This window comes from Otolemur garnettii, unplaced genomic scaffold, assembly GCF_000181295.1.
Source record: "Otolemur garnettii isolate 467f Iridium unplaced genomic scaffold, OtoGar3 scaffold00042, whole genome shotgun sequence".
NCBI classification, from domain to species: Eukaryota; Metazoa; Chordata; class Mammalia; order Primates; family Galagidae; genus Otolemur; species Otolemur garnettii.
This window is the reverse complement of record NW_003852437.1, coordinates 11,241,646-11,255,689: the sequence shown is the minus strand read 5'-3', so window position 1 is coordinate 11,255,689 and position 14,044 is coordinate 11,241,646. Positions and strand designations below refer to the sequence as shown.

The 14,044-nt window shown below is 40.8% G+C and overlaps 1 protein-coding gene across 3 annotated transcripts in view; it reads right to left on the bottom strand.

Annotated features, from left to right (window-relative positions):
- Positions 1 to 14,044, bottom strand: part of MAP7 (microtubule associated protein 7) — a 181,837-nt gene that overhangs the window by 157,641 nt on the left and 10,152 nt on the right. The window contains exon 1 of one of the 3 annotated variants that reach the window (XM_023513522.1): positions 176 to 284. The exons of the other annotated variants lie outside the window; for them this stretch is intronic. The gene's annotated coding sequence lies outside the window, so the exon portion shown is untranslated. Of the gene's footprint in view, positions 1 to 175; positions 285 to 14,044 lie in introns of those variants that run through there. 3 annotated transcript variants of the gene reach the window in all.

Genomic DNA, 14,044 nt, shown 5'->3' with positions numbered 1-14,044 from the left:
CTACCGCACAGTAAAATATCCAGCACACAGCAGAAAGGGAAAAATATGATAATGCTGCCGTTAACAGTTGCCCTGACAACCCTGACATATCCTGATCATGGAGGGCCCAGGAGCTGCTCCATCTCCCGGGCAGAGCAGTGGCAGCCCTGCAGGATGCTGGGTTCTGGGAACTCACCAGCAGAGGGTACATACAGTGAGAGGCCGCTGGGCAGCTCCCTCTTCCTCTCAGCAGCAGAGCAGCAGGATGGGAGGAGAAACAGTGGTGCTTGCACAAACAGCAGCAGCAGCAGAGAGAAGGACCCCAGCAGGAAGGCTTTTTCTTCTTTTCTGGGCCAGGGTGTCTATCATAACAATGTTTGCAAGCCAGTAGATGAATGCAGGCATAGCTGGTACCCCCATGGCTGGCTCACTCTCCTGACATTCTTAACACCCCAGAGCCTGTATAAACACAGCACCTGCCCTGTGGACCACCAGTGCCATATCCTTGTGACCCTCTGGTGAAGACAGGCAAAAGGAGAACTGTGCCTATTCCCACCACAGAGATCACATGTGGAGCTACTCTTCTGTAAGTCAAGTTGAAAGGATAGAAATGAGAGACTCCACCCGTGAGAGAAAAACCTGCCCTGATTAACCCAGCACTGCCACCCCCAATCTCAACTGCTTTGGGCAGTCACTACTGAAAGTGCTGAGCAATTCTCAACACTTGACCCAATTTTAATTCTTTTTTGGACTGTTTTGTACAAGGCACACAATCATGTGATTATTGTTTTCTCCTAAAATAAGCTTTTTCATGTTAAGACTCTCCATTTCTAGGCTGCTTAAAACTCATGCTACATGCAAAAATTATATGAATTTATAATAAATTACAATAAAAATACCAACTGTCAACTTCAGAAAAAAATTTTTGCCTTTTAATCAAAATCAAGTCTCCTAAGAAAGTTAACATCCATCCTCCAATCCCCAAATGACCCTCCTACTTTTTCTTGATACTTAAACCCACCAGGACTCCACTGATTCTAAGGCAAGTAAAATATTCCCTCTAAATCCTCTGCATGGAACTTTGGATAATTCCCTTACTTCCTCTCAGTGCCTCGGTATTCTCTGTAAACTAGGGTAATGACACCTTTTACTTTACGAGACTAGGGGTGAGGATTAAATGTAGTGTTGAGCATGTAAATGAAGTGCTTAATAAAAATCAACTGTTGTTATATTTTATAATACATTTGTTGTAATTATGTCCATTTTTTGCTTTGTAATACTTTCTAGGTGTTTTCAGTTCAATTATCAACTCTATCAAGGAATACTTCTGTTTTTATCACATTTGGCCACCCAGTACTGAGTATGTAATAAACAGTTAGCAAATCCACACTGAAAAAAAATAAATCTCCAGAAATCTGTCTCTCAAAGGCAGGAGAATTTAATTAAGCTTACATGTGTTTAGATCCGTGGCTTAGAGAACTACAGGAAATTTAAAATTGTGTTAATCTGTGTAATAAGTCTTTGAAATAAAATATTTCAGTATTTGTGTATTTGAGCTGCACCGGTCTGAGAAAGCCCCCAAGTCAGCATCATTTGATGTGCAAGGAAGCTGAGGCCCATGAAGTGAAATTCCTTGCCCAGGCCAAATGTTAGTTGTCAGCAAGTCTACATTTAAAATTTAGACCCTCTTGTTCTTAGTCCGGTGCTATCTATTTCAGAATCCTAAATCTCTCTCCAACTACTGTGCAGATGGAAGGAAAGGGAGGATGTGTGCCTTAAATATTCAAGATCTTGTTGAATAAACAATGGGTACAAACTGTAAATTAAACATATTTGCATAATTTTCTATACTTGGTAAACTGTTTCAGAATTAGACATGATCTGTTATTTCTTATTTTTCTTTCAGATGACCAATAAACATAAGTGTAACATATACCATGCCATATATATTTGTGAAATGAAAATATTTTCAAATCCCCTTTACTTTCTTTCCTCTATTTTCAGAGAATCAGGTCAGCACTAACAATAGCAAAAAAGAAAAATCCCCAAAACAAAATAAAAACACACTCTCAAAAAACCCACACACAAAATAAGCATGGTTGAAACTTCCTTTTGGTAAGGAAAATAAAAACCTATGCCTCAAGCAAATGACAAATTTTATTTAGAAATGTTTATCACCCAAATAAAGCGAACAGCTGTTCTGATAGCTAACAGAGATCATCTCCACTAAGTTTAACAAAAATATTACAGAGGAAAAAGTAAAGAAAAAGAGACTTCTCCTACCTTCCAAACAGAAAAATGAAATGGCATTTTATGAAGTTTCCTAGGAGAAAAGTAAAAAAAAAAACCAAAAAAACCTAAGAGTTGCTTTCAAAGTGAAAGCTGAACTTCAAATGACTTCTGCAGAAGATGTACATTCCATTACTTTAAAGAAAGGTCTAGATGGCCTCAAATGTCTTATGTGAAAAATTTCAGCGGCAAAGCAAAAGCTATCTGGATTTGAATTTGTCCAGATAAGATGATGAATTTCACTAGGGAGTCCTCAAGGTGCCCAGCAGAATAAAAGTTCCAAGGGAAATGAGCTCACAGGACCCAGAGGACCCTATAGAAGACCAGAATGAGTCCTCCCCTACCACATCCACCTGACTAATAGCCTTTCTTTTCTGTTTATTTAAACAGAATATGCTTTAATGACAAAGATGAGATCACTACTCTTTAGCTTGAGGGGATGGAAGAATTCTTATTTGTACCCAAATGTGAAAATCACCAAAAAGGCTGACTTTTTTTTAAAGTATAAGCTAGCCTTAAAAGCATTACTGAGAGCCTAAACAAAGGAGGCCAGACGCACCACTTTCATACCACACGTGAGGCAGGGGGCAGTAAAGTAAAACAAGAGAGTAATAACCTCCAAGCTGGGAGCATGTTCAACTTCACATGAGATGCCACGCTAGGTGAATTAGGCATGTTGCATTTGTAAGTCAAAAAAGCCCTCAGAGCAGTTATTACCAGTTGACAGATCTGAAAACCAAGGCTCAGAAGTCAAACAGCTACTAAGGTCGCTGAGTTAGGCTTAATAAACCCAGGCTAGGGTGACCAGATTTTAACATCCGTAAGTCGGGACAACATAGGGGCGGGGGCGGGGTAGGGCCTGACAACAATGCAAATTTTGATAAGCAGTTCTCGATAATCGCTTCTCAGCAATTATTTGTTATTACAGTTTAACATTATAAAATTAACAAAAATAATATAAAACTCATATCCTGGCGAAATAGCCATATGGTGGCCGAAAACCGTATATTCCCTTCTTGTTCTCCAGCCCGTTCCTCGTGCATTCTTTCCAAAAATCAGGACTTTTTAAAACGCTGCGGGACGCGGGACAAACTGTTGAAAAGCGGGACTGTCCTGCCAAAATCGGGACGTGTGGTCACCCTAACCCAGGCCCGTTTGCTTGACAGTCGAGACAGTCTTTGCTGCTTCCCTGTAAATCCTGACTCAGACATCAACCAGCTGCATCACAGCCGGCTGTGACCAGTCACAGGACAGCAAACAGCCCAACATCAATATTAAACAAGGATTTTTGTTCCTCCGCATGAACTAGCCATTTTTTCACTTATTAAGACACAATACACTTGAGATTAGCTTCCTAAATGCTAACACCCAATCTTTATGGATCTAAGGTTTATCTCTTTAGGCATTTCCAGGAATACTGTGGCTTGGTAATCAGGTAGGGGAGTGGAACTACCTTCTTCTCCCAATTCCCTTTTTATACTTTGAAAACAAAGGCAAATATGGAAAAGGGGATGCAAGACCTTAAATTTAAATATCACCAGAAGCAAAATACTACTCTGAATTCCTGAACTCTTCCCCAGCACTGATAAGAAGTGCTCTAGAAGTGGCATGACTGTCCCTGCAAGTCACCTACAGTACATAATCTTTTTTTTTTTTTTTTTAGACAGAGCCTCAAGCTGTCCCCCTGGGTAGAGTGCCGTGACATCACAGCTCACAGCAACCTCCAACTCCTGGGCTCAAGCGATTCTCCTGCCTCTGCCTCCCAAGTAGCTAGGACTACAGGCGCCCGCCACAACACCCAGCTATTTTTTGGTTGCAGCCGTCATTGTTGTTTGGCAGGCCCGGGCTGGATTCAAACCCACCACCTTGGGTGTATGTGGCTAGTGCCTTAGCCACTTGAGCCACAGACACTGAGCCAGCAATACAGAATCTTAATTGAGTACCCTTAGGAAATAGGGTATGTGCCCTCCAAGGCAAGCAGGTTTTGAAATTGTTTTGTTTAAATCGTTAAAATAATAAATTAGGGATTAATGAAGACTTTGTACAAACTTGAGAGGAAGAACATTGCCTAATGCAAAAGGGCATAATTTAAACTAGACTGGCTTTATATTGAGGAAAAAAATGTTTGTAGCATAATCCTTAAATGTGTTCACATAAGCTTAAAAGGATGTGATCAGAAGGGACTGCTTAAAAAAAAAAAAAAGAAATTGGTAAAAATGATATCACTCAGCTCCTGTGAATAAAACAGCCCAACAGGCCCTTGAGTGATGGCTGTACCCACACTCTCAGCCCACAGTGAATTTATGTCTCTTTGTCCTCCTAACCTGGCTGCCTGGCTGGCTCCTCTGGCCTAGATCCAATCCGAGAGGGGGGTGAATAGGAAACAGAGGTGAACTTGCTCGTCTCTGGGGCATAGGCTCAGGACTTGGGCCTAGTTGTCACAACTTCATACATATAAAAGACTAAACGCGTGTAGGCACACATGCACACAGCATCAGTTCTGTTCACACATGTACTCCCTAGGCTCTTCTTTTATAACAATAGAAAATAGCATAGCCCATGAACAAAACCAAGAAATCTGCTTAACTAGTGAGAAACATACCGAAATTTACCTTTCTAAAAGCCTAGTGAGCTTTATAAAGACATTATTCACAGCGGAAAAGGCCTATTCAAGACCATAGTTGAAAACAGAAATCATTACTGCCAGAGTGAATGGCCATTTGGGTAAGTTATTTACTTTTCAGTAGGGTCCAGAAGTGCCAAAATTCTTTTCTACATTTCTGTATTAGAGGAGATGATTAATTCTTCAAAACTACTGGACTTCGGTAATCCTTTAAATATTTAATGCTCCTCCCTAAGGTAGGCTGCAATTTACTTCTAGCCAGAGTTTTAGCAAGTATTTTAATGCAACTTAAAAACCTATGGCTTGAAAATGACAAAGGCAGCACAGGCTGACATGAAGCCAAACCACCCCTAAGGAACAAAGAGCTCCCAGCTGGTTCTTTGCAATTCCCATTCTTGCAGTAAAAGGCCTTCCTCACAATTTCCTAGAATGATGCCACTCAGTGATGGCTTCTGTGGCAACAAAGGTACCATCTTCCCGCGTTACGCTAGCTTCCAAGAGGCTGCTAGACAAAGAATACTGATCCTTTGAAAGGAAAATAAAAAGGCGGGTTGCTTTGATCTTCTTTATTTGATCACCTTTTGTTAACAGGCATATAAGAAAAATAGTGAATACTACCCTTGTAGTGATGCTTCAGCCAAGGAGTACTATAGGTCCCTACCATGCTTTTTATAACATTTCCATAAATCTTTGCCGCACATTGAACATTTCACAGTGCCAAGAGAATCCATTTTTTCCCCATGTCTGCTTTACCATAAACAAATCTAAAACCCTAGGTATTGGCTCAGCACCCGTAGCACAGTGGTTACAGCACCAGCCACATACACCAAGGGTGGCGGGTTTGAACCTGGCCTGGGACAGCTAAATAACAATGACAACTGCAACAAAAAATAACCAGGTGTTGTGGCAGGTGCCTGCAGTCCCAGCTACTTGAGAGGCTGAGGCAAGAGAACTGCTTAAGCCCAAGAGCTCGAGGTTGCTGTGAGCTGTGATGCCATAGCACTCTACCGAGGGCGACAGAGTAAAACTCTGTCTCAAAAAAACAAACAAAAAACCCTGGGTATTTATTAATATGATTGTAACTCTTTCCTAAATGTTAGGTATCACCAGGTAAGTTGGGAATATTATGAAATGCCATATTAAACCTTAACCCAGAAGCACGTTAGAATGCTGCTTGACCTTCTTATTCACTATTCTCATTGGTAATAATGCTTTATTAATGCATATTACGTGAACTTCAGAATTCCTTGATAAAAGTTAAAATGTGCAAAGAAAGTCCTCTCCTCAATTAGGCTAGAAATCCAATTTTTCAGATTCTGAATGAAGCAAAGAAATCAATCATGGGTTCAATAGAAGATTCGCATAGGTGCCTAGACTGTGTTTCTAAAACTTACCTATTTACAGACCATCAATGACTTGGGTATTTAATTTTTGAGCCATATCTTTACAAAGACAAGAAATTAAGAAACTATAGTCCCTTGCCTTACTTTAGGAGTGGTGAAACCACGTCAAGGATGCCAGATGGGCTTCTTTTGGGATGCCATCAGAAGATGCAGCAGCCAAACTGTATAATGTCCTCCCACCAAACAGAAGCAGTGGGGAGCCACAGAGGGTGTTGACAACTAAACATGTGATCCAGACAGGCCAGGAAAGAGTAGGAAGCAAAAAGAGACAGACTTGAGACAGACCAGTTATATAATTACTTTGTCCAAGTGGAGAAAAGGAATCCTCAAGTGGTGGCCATGGGACAGACGGCAAACACAGGAACGTGAGAATCAGCCACGTTTGCCTTTTTATCAGGCACCCCTCTAGCAGCATGGAAGACTTATTTCACAGGGGTGGGCACAGATACCAAGTTCCTGCAAGAGTCCAGAGGAAAGCTGGAGAAGTGGGCTGGGGAAAAGAAAGGTGGTTCATGTTTTTATTACAGATTTATATGAGAACAAGGGCTTTATATTTATTTGTGGATAAAACAAAGCTGAGAGATAGACTCAGGTTCAAAATGATCTCAATAAAATGAAATAATAGCCTGTATCTAAACATATTATTTTAGTTGGGATAAATAGGAACACCTTTTTTTTTAAACATATATTAAAAGAGTTCAGCTGTGCAAGTATAAAATGAAGACCTACTTAAGCTGCAGCAGAAACAAGGAGGAAGGGCACCTGGCCCAAAGCTCACTATATGTGCTCCAAGCCACATGGCGGTCAAAGTCCTACCAGTATCATGGCAGTATCAGCAGACACCAGCAGGCTGAACAGAAGAACAAGTCTTCTCTGTTTCTGGCCTCACACAACATGGCTCTCTCAGGGAGATATTTCCAGTGGGGTGATAAATGAGAATGCATTCAGAAGAGAGTGAACTAGGACTTACCATAATTATTCTAGGCCATAACACAGGGGGAATCACTGAAAGAAGGTACATTTCCTCTGAGAAAAGCTAAGACTCCAGAGGAATAAAAGCACTGAACTGAAAGTTGACATGTGAAGAATGTATACTTTTAGTAAAGTTCTGGAAGGCAGAAGTAGGACCAGTGATGGGAAGTTACCAGAATCTAACAGGCTATGCTTTTCATCCCTTGAAGATAGCCACACACAAAGATATGGGATGATGACGTCAGATTAATGCGCTGTGTGCGGGCTGGATCCCTTTTTTTTTTTTGAGACAGAGTCTCACTATGCCGCCCTGGGTAGAGTGCCATAACGTCACAGCTCACAGCAACCTCAGACTCTTGGGCTTAAGCGATTCTCCTGCCTCAGCCTCCCGAGCAGCTGGGACTACAGGCGCCCACCACAATGCCCAGCTATTTTTTGGTTGCGGTTGTCATTGTTGTTTAGCAGGCCCAGCTAGGCTTGAACTCTCCAGCCTCAGTGTATGTGGCTGGCACCTTTACTCACTGCGCTACAGGTGCTGAGCCCAGGTCAGATATTTTGATCTCTAGAGTCTCTTCTGATTTTGTGATTCCATGACTTGATGCAAATGGACAGTCAACTTATATAACCAGTGTAAAACACACAGGCAGAGAGAAAAAGCGGGGCTCCTTGCTGTCACTGTGTCTCTGCACTTACCACTATGTGCTCACACGGCTCCATTTTGTGTTGTACTGTTTTACTCACTTAACTGACGGCCCCCCAGAAGTTTTATCCTTAGTGCTAAATAACAAACATTGGAGGCTTCACCAGGTATTCTCATTAGGGAGGACTACACTATCTGTCTCTCCACCTACAGCTTGGAGACCTCCCTCACTGTCTCATCACCCAACACTTAATGAAAGCCTACTAATAAAAATAACACCTATAGCTATTCCCGCAAGGAGACAGTTTATTAGGGGTGAATCACTATAGCTATGTGAGTTTTGAGAGATGAAATCTAAATGTCTATGAGTGAAAAGCAATACTAAAGAACAGCAATACTTCATGGGCATCTTCAGGATGGCGATAGCCCTACACTGTCCTGTGAATAGGACAGGTCAAGAGCAATGAATTCGACATTCATTTCAGAACATATTGAGACTTTTCCTCTATCTCATCCTTTGATACACTGCCATGCTTCTAAACTCTTTCTCCTAAAACTCCTTGGAATTAAAACAGACATCAATTCATTATTTATTTATTTATTTATTTATTGAGACAGAGCCTCAATCTATCCCCCTGGGTAGAGTGCCGTGGCTTCACAGCTCATAGCAACCTCCAACTCCTGAGCTCAAGTGAGTCTCCTGCCTCAGCCTCCCAACTAGTGGGACCACAGGCGCCCGTCACAATGCTCCGCTATTTTTTTTTTTTTTTTTGGTTGCAGCCATCATTGTTGTTTGGCGGATCTGGGCTGGATTCGAACCCGCCACCTTAGGTGTATGTGCCTGGCGCCTTAGCCACTTGAGCCACAGGCGCCAAGCCAATTCATTATTTTTTTTACTGAAAGTTTAATATCCTGTTTTTACTTTCATAAAATCAGATAAAATTAATTTTTAAATTTTGTCTCTTAAAAAATAATTAAAATTATTCACACAATTCGGAGAGAAAATTGTTAATTTTCTTTCTGAGGGCTGGTGTATCAGTCAGGGTTCTCCAGAGAAATATATACTATTTATACGAAGAGATTTATTTTAAGAAATAATGGCTGCTGCCATTTGTGGAGGCCAGCAACTCTGAAATTTGTGGGGCAGCCTGGAATCTCAGGCAGGATTTCTATGTTACAGCCTTAGGGCAGAATTCCTTGTTTGGGAAACCTGTTTTTGCTCTGTAAGGCCTTCAACTGATTGGATCTGGCCCACCCACATCATTGAGGATAATCTCCTTTATGTAAAGTCAGCTGATTACAAATGTTAATCTAACTACAAAATACCCTCATAGCACTGTCTAGTAGTTTGATCAAATAACTGGGCATGTGAGCTAAGCAAAGCTGACACTTAAAATTTACTATCATAGTCAGTGACCCCAGAGAGATTAAGACACTCCACGCCACACTCGAGTCAATTCGCTGAGAACAAAAGCATGCCATTCAAAACTCAAAGGTTCATATATCAATAATTGTTCACTTTCACTGACTACACCAGATATTATTTACTCCAATAATTTTCCAATACAGTAATACTCTATTAAACTAATGTTCATACAAATGGGGTCAGGACACCTCAGACCAGGCCTTCCAAATCCTCCTTCATTTTCATTAATAATCTCCCTCTGAATATCTAATACTGGTCAGTTTAAAAGCACTACCAAAAAAATCCTTTGTATCATTATGAGAACTAAGCAGTCTGGTCATCTCAACATTAAATGGTTTAGAAAGCACAGATATGTGGATTTATTTTAAAGAAAATCTTCTCTGTTACAATGAAGTAGCCCAATTAGTAACCCAAAGTCTCAATCAGAAGAAACTAAAGTATGCAGATATGTTGATAGAGGTGAAGAGAAAGTTGGATGAAACAAGTTTTTAAACAGAAAATAGAGTATACGAAGGTTTCAGGTACTAAACTATATGCATTTGTTTGTTTATTTAACTAGAAATAATCCTGACAAAAATTATAATTCTCTAGCATAGTTCTGAAATCAACTGGAGGAAGCCCATGCCTAACAGAAATGCCAAATTATATAATCCTGGCTAGTAGGTCTGAGGATTGGTCCATTTTTAGTCAGTGAAAGCCACACTGAGAACTGTCAGCAACTATAATTGTCAGCAACTGACCAGAACACCAAAAGGTTTAATTATACAGATGAGACATAAAAATATTTAGGATTGAATAACAAGCCCAAAGCTTTTAAAATTTGCAACTGCTAAGCAAAAAAGATTCCTAATGCATCAATAATTGTTTTTAAAAATCTGAAGCATTAATTTCCAAGGAGATATTACTAGTGATAAAGTAAAGCGTTTATGATAAATACATTTTCTCTTAGGCTTGAATGACCTAGAGCCATTGAGCTGAGGCAGCTCTACATAGAAAGAAATAACAACTCAGAAGGGTGAACAGGTTAATAAGCATTTAGGGGGCACCTGCTTCATCTCTAAAGCCCTTTCACGTCCATGATTTAAATCCATGCCTTAGGCAACTAAGTGAGGATTATGATAACAAAGCTGCCTTTTGGCAAACTTCCTACGACACTCCAAATGACCATTTTGCCTTTTATCATCGCAAAATGGCTATCCCCCCATCGTTAAATGTACTAAGATCTTTGATGTGTTAAAAGAAAAAAAAGTTTTTCCAGACAAATGCAATGTTGCAGTGAAGTAATCATAACAAAAATCTTTCCTTTGCCTTAATTTTTAGCTGGTGATAGTACTGGTTGGTTCATTTCCACTGGCATGTAGGAAGACACTTGCCCCCAAACTCCTGAAATAAGGAGCAGCCCTGTGCCTTATGCACCCAGAGCCAGACTTAACCCAGCTCATTGGAAAAAGGCCTGTTCACAAACAAAAAGAGGGAGGTTTATATAACCAACAGCTGTTTGCTTTAAAATTAATTGCAACATGGGGCGGCACCTATGGCTCAGTGAGTAGGGCATCAGCCCCATGTACAGAGGGTGGTGGGTTTGAACCCAGCCCCAGACAAACTATAACAAAGAAATAGCTGGGTGTTGTGGCGGGTGCCTGTAGTCCCAGCTGCTCAAGAGGCTAAGCAAGAAAATCACCTAAGCACAAGAGCTAGAGATTGCTGTGAGCTGTGATGCCACAGTACTCTACCAAGGGCAACAAAGTGAGACTCTGTCTCTAAAATAAAAAAAAAAAAAATTAAGAAAGAAAGAAAAAAATTAATTGCAACACTGCAAATTGTTCCTTGAACATGTTTCCAAATAGGTTCATCTGTAATAGAAAAGAACAATGTGCTTTGGAAAGCGAAGTCATCTTTGCACACTATACAACTGGTTCAGAATGCCCCATTTAAGGTGTCTGAACTCCACACCCTAAGTCCTAATTCTGAAACGTTTGCGCCTCTGACATTTGGTATGTACCCCTTCTCTTTTCCAAAACCTTCTTGAAGCCTCAATTTCTGCGGATTCATTAACGAATCCTGCAATGCCTTCACAATGATCTCATCATCGACAGTGTCGAGTTGTGTTGCAGAAGCTGGTTGATGGGACCTTTGTTTTTTATCTCTATGTTCTTCTCAGGAAATCACAGACAAATGTTGGACCTGATCAGTCTATAAATAAATTGAAATAACATTCTCAAATCTGACAGTTCTAGGCACTGATGGACCACCAAGGACTGATTATGAAATGCCAGACTAGTGTTCTTCTCTGTAAGGCTTCATTGGATTATAAGATGACAGGGTTGTTCTGTTTTGTTTTTACAGTTTTTGGCGGGGCTGGGTTTGAACCTGCCACCTCTCGTATATGGGGCTGGCGCCCTACTCCTTTGAGGCACAGACACCGCCCAGATGACAGGGGTTTTCTATTCAAAGTACGGTGAATCTTGCAGGCCTCCTAGGCTAAAAATTGTTCCATCTCCCACTTCTCAACTTATTTTCATACTTTCCTTCACAAAGTAGGAGAGCCATCTCTTCTACTTCTATTTTAGTTCCTAATACTCTGTGTCTAGGGCTTATACAAAATCACGTCACAAAGCACCTGGCTATATGTCTTTTTATATACATGAGGAAGGCATCTTCACAAGGATGTTGAGAGGCAGGAAGCCACTGTTACAAAAGAAATTTCTAGGTTTATTCTTAGTGTTAAGTATATCAGTACGAACTTCTATTGTTTTATTTTCAATAATTTAGTTATATTTTTACTGAAGAAAGATAGAAATTTTAATATATCAAGGGTGGCATTAAGCATACTTGTTTAATCAATCACCACAGTGGCTACAGTCCATGAAAACATAATCTGAGGACATTACGCAGAGACTCTAACCCAGTACCCATCTGAGGAAGTGCTCTGTTTTCAGATGTACTTGATTACTAAATTTTAAAAAAGATATAAATATCTAAACTAAAAGTTGAACAAAATATTATTTTCTTAGGGAAAAATGTGCCTCTCACACACATGCCCACACACTACACCCAGAATAGGCTTTGTAAATGTTCCTCGCCAATTTACGGAAGCTTCTTCTAAAATTTTTGACTTTAATAAATAAGTCAACTTACTGATGTTTTCTATTCCATGTACGAACTTGGAAGAAACCCAGACTGCTTCCTGCTTCTCCTAACAGCCTTGTGAAGGCAAGACGTATACGCTTCCTCAGTTTTCCCTGGCAGGGGTGTCCAACCTGCACTCCCGTGTGCTGCATATTCATTTTGTGAGGACTCTTTTCCTGATATGTGGTGTCAGATATCGCAGTATGCTAATCAGCTGTCATTAATGCTTCTGTATTTAATGTGTGGCCCAAGACAACTCCTATTCTTCTGATTCTCCTCAGAGAAAACAAAAATGTGGACTCCCCCCCCCCTCCCCCATAGAGGAGCATACTTGACACAGTCATAGTGAATTGTTTAAAGTCAAAACGGGCCTGGGAAGTTCATCTCTATGGTTTGAAGCAAAATAACTTCTGTAGTAGTATTTTAGGAAAGAACTTAAAATTTATTATTTATTTTGGAGACAGAGACTTGCTGGGACGCCTAACACAGCCACACATGAAGCCTTTTCCTCCCACCTTTTCCTCCTCAGACAAAGGCACAAAAGGATCTGGCTCGCTCCTCTCCCCTCCGAAGTTCCCACCAAAGACCTTCCAGGCAAGCTGTGGAATTTGCCCACCCTCTACAGCCCCATATAAAAGGAGTATGGAAGTGCCCCATGGCGCAGACACCACCTTTGCACTGCCCAGGCAGGTCACCTCCTCTTTCAACAAACCTGGCTTTAACATCGCCACCGCACCTTCCTTTCTGGCTGCCACTGCTTCCATCTTTCAGGACTTGATTTGTTGCCCAGGCTAGAGTGCAGAGGCGTCATCATAGCTCACTATAACCCCAAACTGCTGGGTGATCCTCCCGCCTCAGCAGCCACCTCCCAGGCTGGACCCACAAGTACATACCACGCCTAGCTAATTTTTCTATTTTTAGTAGAGATAGCATCTTGCTATCTTGCTCAGGTTAGTCTCAAACTCCTGGGCTCAAGCAATCCACCCACCTTGGCCTCCCAGAGTGGTAGGATTATAAGCATGAGCCACCCTGCCCAGTCAGAACTTAAAATATAAAACTATGACAAAGCAATACAAAAAACTTTTGCATGCTATAAAAATGAAACAAAAATAAGTCAAGAAGGGCTTGCATGGGTTTAATTCCGTCACATATCACAATCTAAGCATCTCACAGGCCAATGTGTGGCGACCTTCTACTAGAACATCTTGTGCAACATTTTGATAGGGAAAAAGCGCCATCCAGTGAGTTTTGAGGATGCCTTTTACACTAGAGCCAAGACTACGACAGTGTGATCACAAAGCTATAACTAGGTCTACGTTAGCATTACATTCTGATGCCCTCATTAGGGAGAACATACCACTATAAACAAATATTTGTTTAAGGGAGAGACTCTGCATACCAGGGCATGTCCATCTTTTCACAGTGACGCAGTACTAATCCTTCATAATCATGACCACAATAATTACAACAAATACCTGGTGCTTAGGCTGTGTCAAGCACTATTCCAAGCACTTTTATGAATTAACTCCTTATTTCACTGCTGTGAGGTTATTACCACTATGTCCATTTTTTTTTTTTTTTTT